The sequence below is a fragment of the Rhinichthys klamathensis genome, unplaced genomic scaffold, assembly GCF_029890125.1.
Source record: "Rhinichthys klamathensis goyatoka isolate OS25496 unplaced genomic scaffold, OSU_Roscu_1.1 h1tg000191l_1, whole genome shotgun sequence".
NCBI classification, from domain to species: domain Eukaryota; kingdom Metazoa; phylum Chordata; class Actinopteri; order Cypriniformes; family Leuciscidae; genus Rhinichthys; species Rhinichthys klamathensis.
This window is the reverse complement of record NW_026606717.1, coordinates 8,317,788-8,325,013: the sequence shown is the minus strand read 5'-3', so window position 1 is coordinate 8,325,013 and position 7,226 is coordinate 8,317,788.

Here is a 7,226-nt window from a genome sequence, read left to right as displayed (position 1 = left end):
TCGCTCTCGCCGTACTCTGAGACCATACGTCACAGTCACGGGGCGTCGCTGTCTGAAGCCGTACACAAGCTCTAACCGTCATGCACTGCTCAAGTCAGCCGTCTGTGCAGCGCTGTCCAACAAGTTCAACAAGCATAAAGCTCTCCTCCCTCTTTACATCATCTTTATATTCTCCTCCCTCTTTACATCCCCTTTACATTCTCCTCCCTCTTTACATCTTTTACATTCTCTCCTCCCTCTTTACATCCCCTTTACATTCTCTCCTCCCTCTTCACATCCCCTTTACATTCTCTCCTCCCTCTTTACATCCCCTTTACATTCTCTCCTCCCTCTTCACATCCCCTTTACATTCTCTCCTCCCTCTTTACATTCTTTCCCCCCTCTTTACATTCTCTCCTCCCTCTTTACATCCTCTTTACATTCTCTCCTCCCTCTTTAAATTCTCTCCTCCCTCTTTACATCCTCTTTATATTATCTCCTCCCTCTTTACATTCTCTCCTCCCTCTTTACATTCTCTTCTCCCTCTTTACATTCTCTCCTCCCTCTTTACATTCTCTCCTCCCTCTTTACATTCTCTCCTCCCTCTTTACATTCTCTCCTCCCTCTTTACATTCTCTCCTCCCTCTTTACATTCATTCTCTCCTCCCTCTTTACATCCTCTTTACATTCTCTCCTCCCTCTTTACATTCTCTCCTCCCTCTTTACATCCTCTTTATATTCTCTCCTCCCTCTTTACATTCTCTTCTCCCTCTTTACATTCTCTCCTCCCTCTTTACATTCTCTCCTCCCTCTTTACATTCTCTCCTCCCTCTTTACATTCTCTCCTCCCTCTTTACATCCCCTTTACATTCTCATCCCTCTTTACATCCTCTTCTCCCTCTTTACATTCTCTCCTCCCTCTTTACATCCCCTTTACATTCTCTCCTCCCTCTTTACATCCTCTCCTCCCTCTTTACATTCTCTTTATATTCTCTCCTCCCTCTTTACATTCTCTCCTCCCTCTTTACATTCTCTTTATATTATCTCCTCCCTCTTTACATTCTCTCCTCCCTCTTTACATTCTCTTCTCCCTCTTTACATTCTCTCCTCCCTCTTTACATTCTCTCCTCCCTCTTTACATTCTCTCCTCCCTCTTTACATTCTCTCCTCCCTCTTTACATTCTCTCCTCCCTCTTTACATCCCCTTTACATTCTCATCCCCCTTTACATTCTCTCCTCCCTCTTTACATTCTCTCCTCCCTCTTTACATTCATTCTCTCCTCCCTCTTTACATCCTCTTTACATTATCTCCTCCCTCTTTACATTCTCTCCTCCCTCTTTACATTCTCTTCTCCCTCTTTACATTCTCTCCCCCCTCTTTACATTCTCTCCTCCCTCTTTACATTCTCTCCTCCCTCTTTACATTCTCTCCTCCCTCTTTACATTCTCTCCTCCCTCTTTACATCCCCTTTACATTCTCTCCTCCCTCTTTACATTCTCTTCTCCCTCTTTACATTCTCTCCTCCCTCTTTACATTCTCTCCTCCCTCTTTACATCCTCTTTACATTCTCTCCTCCCTCTTTACATCCTCTTTACATTCTCTCCTCCCTCTTTACGTTCCCTCCTCCCTCTTTACATTCTCTCCTCCCTCTTTACATCCTCTTTATATTATCTCCTCCCTCTTTACATTCTCTCCTCCCGCTTTACATTCTCTTCTCCCTCTTTACATTCTCTCCTCCCTCTTTACATTCTCTCCTCCCTCTTTACATTCTCTCCTCCCTCTTTACATCCCCTTTACATTCTCATCCCTCTTTACATCCTCTTCTCCCTCTTTACATTCTCTCCTCCCTCTTTACATCCCCTTTACATTCTCTCCTCCCTCTTTACATTCTCTTCTCCCTCTTTACATTCTCTCCTCCCTCTTCACATCCTCTCCTCCCTCTTTACATCCTCTTTACATTCTCTCCTCCCTCTTTACATCCTCTTTACATTCTCTCCTCCCTCTTTACATTCTCTCCTCCCTCTTTACATCCTTTACATTCTCTCCTCCCTCTTTACAATCTCTCCTCCCTCTTTACATTCTCTCCTCCCTCTTTACATCCCCTTTACATTCTCTCCTCCCTCTTTACATCCCCTTTACATTATCTCCTCCCTCTTTACATTCTCTCCTCCCTCTTTACATTCTCTTCTCCCTCTTTACATTCTCTCCTCCCTCTTTACATCCCCTTTACATTCTCTCCTCCCTCTTTACATCCTTTACATTCTCTCCTCCCTCTTTACATCCTTTACATTCTCTCCTCCCTCTTTACATCCTTTACATTCTCTCCTCCCTCTTTACATTCTCTCCTCCCTCTTTACATCCCCTTTACATTCTCTCCTCCCTCTTTACATTCTCTCCTCCCTCTTTACATCCCCTTTACATTCTCTCCTCCCTCTTTACATTCTCTTCTCTCCTCCCTCTTTACATTCTCTCCTCCCTCTTTACATCCCCTTTACATTCTCTCCTCCCTCTTTACATGCTCTTTACATTCTCTCCTCCCTCTTTACAGTCTCTCCTCCCTCTTTACATCCTTTACATTATCTCCTCCCTCTTTACATTCTCTCCTCCCTCTTTACATTCTCTCCTCCCTCTTTACATCCTTTACATTATCTCCTCCCTCTTTACATTCTCTCCTTCCTCTTTACATTCTCTCCTCCCTCTTTACATCCATTACATTCTCTCCTCCCTCTTTACATTCCCTTTACATTCTCTCCTCCCTCTTTACATCCTTTACATTATCTCCTCCCTCTTTACATTCCCTTTACATTCTCTCCTCCCTCTTTACATCCTTTACATTATCTCCTCCCTCTTTACATTCCCTTTACATTCTCTCCTCCCTCTTTACATCCTTTACATTATCTCCTCCCTCTTTACATTCCCTTTACATTCTCTCCTCCCTCTTTACATTCTCTCCTCCCTCTTTACACCCCCTTTACATTCTCTCCTCCCTCTTTACATCCCCTTTACATTCTCTCCTCCCTCTTTACATCCTCTTTACATTCTCTCCTCCCTCTTTACATCCTCTTTACATTCTCTCCTCCCTCTTTACATCCTCTTTACATTCTCTCCTCTTTACATTCACTCCTCCTCTTTACACCCCCTTTACATTCTCTCCTCCCTCTTTACATCCTCTTTACATTCTCTCCTCCCTCTTTACATCCTCTTTACATTCTCTCCTCCCTCTTTACATCCTCTTTACATTCTCTCTTTACATTCACTCCTCCTCTTTACATCCCCTTTACATTCTCTCCTCCCTCTTTACATTCTCTCCTCCCTCTTTACATCCTCTTTACATTCTCTCCTCTTTACATTCTCTCCTCCCTCTTTACACCCCCTTTACATTCTCTCCTCCCTCTTTACATCCCCTTTACATTCTCTCCTCCCTCTTTACATCCTCTTTACATTCTCTCCTCCCTCTTTACATCCTCTTTACATTCTCTCCTCCCTCTTTACATCCTCTTTACATTCTCTCCTCTTTACATTCACTCCTTCTCTTTACATCCCCTTTACTTTACAGATGTAAAGAGGGAGGAGAATGTAAAGGGGATGTAAAGAGGGAGGAGAATATAAAGATGATGTAAAGAGGGAGGAGAGCTTTATGCTTGTTGAACTTGTTGGACAGCGCTGCACAGACGGCTGACTTGAGCAGTGCATGACGGTTAGAGCTTGTGTACGGCTTCAGACAGCGACGCCCCGTGACTGTGACGTATGGTCTCAGAGTACGGCGAGAGCGATTCGAGAGCAGGACTCAGCCAGAGCACTTTCTCCAGAGCGACTCACGAGCTCTGATGACGACACAACTGATCCACGATTTGCCGAATCCACCGCACAAATCTGTTTTTTATAACAGTGAAAGCTCTTTTCATGTAGTCGCGATGTTATATTGTCATGGTTATCAAAATAAAACTGATACAATGTAGACCCCACTTCATTGGGATTTAGGCTTATGTTGAACTATATTCTTGTACAAACAGACGCTGTATTAAGCAGTACATGTATTGAATCAAAATGTCTCTGAAATATCGGTGTATTTGGCAAATAATGCATTTATTCCACTTCAGCTGTGGTAAAGTATGCAAACACAGCGCAAGCGTCACTACGGGAAGCAGAAAGTGTCAAACTCACGTCTCAGTTTTCAGCTCCTCCCGCCTCCACACGGCAACTCTCACCGATCGGTTACATCCAGCCACAGCCCATGTCCAACACAGCTAATCACTCTTCACTTTATCATCTTTACATTCTCTCCTCCCTCTATAACAGAAATATCAAAAAGTTTAACATGACATTCCATCCAACTTCATTGCAACTGAACAAAGAAAACTGAATAAATGAAATTAGACTATATTACTATCCTCTACTTCTTCATTAGCTTTCTTATACTCTAACTTTTCACTTTATATTCTGTTTCATTCCATCCTCAGAATATTTCTACACCTTTATCCTCATTTCTTTTAATTAAGCTCAATTTCTTACAAAAAGAGCATAATATGCAAAGTGTTGAAGTGTTGATGGCTCCCTACAAACCACCCTTTCTTTTAAGAGTCGTGATCCTGTTCCGCACATAATTTTTCACACCAGTCCATGTTCGCTGCTTCAAAGCTTCTGGCTCTGCGTGAATGCATCTTTCACAGTCTTGCTTACCAGGAACTTTGCATGTCTTGATGAACTTCATCATGTGTCTCTCTACTGCTTTTACCTCACTGTCCTCCCATTTCTTTTTTGGAGCGTGTGAAGAACCTATGAAATAGTTAAAAAGTAAATTCTCATTACAACTAAATCGGTGAGTAAAGACCAAATCAAGATTGTGTCCTCATGTGTTGATTATTTGAATTTGGCTGGATATTGCTGCTTGGAGCTAATTCATGTTTATTTGATTATTGTTGTTTGTGCAGTTTAGAGATTTTTCTTACATTGATCCACCTGTGAAACAGATTGATCAGATTGAACAGGTTGAACAGGTTGATCAGATTGAACAGGTTGAACAGGTCGATCAGTCTCTGCTGGTGCTGTTGTCTGAGATAGGTCACTGTAGTCCTCCTCATCACTTGACATGGAATCACCTTGGGCCTCAAGTTGCTCTAAATAATTAAATGACAATAAAATTAACACTATATTGCTTATACTTAGTATCTGTGACATGATGTGTTTTGCAAATAAGTACAGCACAGATACACACAGACTAAATATACTCATACCATTTGGGTCAATTTCAATGTCATCAAGTTTCTTTCCTTTGTAGTCAGACAGTGTTCCTTTCTCCATGGCCATTAGGACTTTACTCATTTTTGCCAGCTGCAGTGTTCCCTCTGGTAACCGGTAATACTGTCTGTGGATTCTGATATCGTGACCAAGGAAATCAGCCAGTTGGTCTGCTTCATTCTCATCAAGGTTAAGAATTTTAGACATGGTTGCTATGTGTTTCCTGAGCCTAGTTGATGACAGTGCTTCAGGGTTCTTTATGCCACATTCGCAAGCAGCTTTGTTGATGCACTCTCCACCTCTGTAGGCTGACATTGCTCCACATCTGGCAAACATAAAGGGATTCTCTGCTGGAACACCACAAAGCTCCCGCGTTTCAACGAGCAGCTCCATGGCAGAAACCATGGAAGGCTTGAGGAGCACAGGAACCTTTCTGCCTCGTTTACCCCGGATCTCAACTCTTGTGAAGTGCAGACACAGCTTCCTCTCAAACTCAGACAGACAGATGGCAATGTCTTTGTGTAGCTCAGAAGAATCCCTACTTTTAAAAGCTGACAAAAGCATCCGGGATACCTCACCTTCTCTCCTTCGGTTGAACAGGATGACCTGGGACAGTGTGACCTTGGCTAGAGCAGAGTAGCTGTCAGCAGAAGGGCAAGTTCTGAGCTTACTTAGGAGCCCATCGTGTTTCTTTTCAAGATGTGTGTGCAGGACTTTGACATCCTGAGTGAAAGGAATGATCTGTGGTGTGTTCCACTTGGCTTCTTTCAATGTAGTTATAGCACCAGCAGAAATGTACTCATTCCACCTTGCCTGGTGTATTTTCCTGAAGTCTCGGGCGCATTCAGCACGATCATGATCTCCATACATCATGGCATTGCTCTCAACAATGCTACAGACCTTGTTTAAAGAATGCCCAAGTTTGAGAGCTAAAGAAGGAATGCGGTAGGAGTTTTTCTCTTCATTGTAGCCACATAAAACTTTAACAGCTGCTATGACATGTTTGAAGTTTGCTGGTATGAAGAAGTCTACCATTGTTCTCAGTGGGGTAATCTTCCTTGCTTCAAGAAGAAGTCTGCCTACTTCTCTCATCTTCTGTCTGATGTAGTCATGTTTGGTCACATCAGACCCCATCCTGTTGAACATGTGCTCCCCCAGCTGCATGATGCATCTGTCAGTATGAACTACACGCGAAACTTCATCATAGTTCATAAAGGACAGTATTTTCTTGAAACCTTTGCTCACTTCTAAGCCAACTGGTGTGTTTAAAGCACACAGAGATCGAACTCTTTTCCTGCCCTGGGCATCATCCTCTTTAGGTTTAAGGGGACAGTTTTTGATATGCTTCCAAAGGCTATGCTTGTTGTAAAGCCCTTGGCAGTAAATGCAGTGAATAAATTCTTTGGCTCTTTGTCTATTTTTTGGACGGTAGCAGGCAATCATCTCCCCATGTCCTTGTCTCACCACATCTGTGTTGTGGGCAAAGTTGCCCCTTTTTCTAAGGAGGTTTAACTGGACTTGTCTTTCTTTGGAATGTTTTGGAAATGCTATTGCCTTTACAACCCCCACTTCGTTGCGATGGACAAATTCAAGGTGTCTTGCCATTTTTGAATATGGCTTAGAGCAATAAAGGCAATACTGCTTCTTGTTGTACGCCTTGCGTTCCTGCTTTGGTGATGGCATTGACTGAATAAAAGTCTTTTCACCAGACAAAGTGTTTGTCTCTTTAGATTGGCATTTCATCTTTTTTGGTGATGGTGCGGTCATAAATTGATCAGATGAACTACCTGCCTCGTTGGGAGATGTTGGATGTATCAAAGCACTTTTGACCATGTCATGTCCAGAAGAACTACCATCCGATTCATCGGAGCTGATTTTTGGTATGTAGTCAACATCGCTGTAGTCTGTGACATCGCTGTAGTCTGTGTCACAGACGGAACTTCCGGAATACTGAATGAGAGAATTTAACACTTACTCAAGGCAGTGGTTGCTGTAACATTACGTTTCA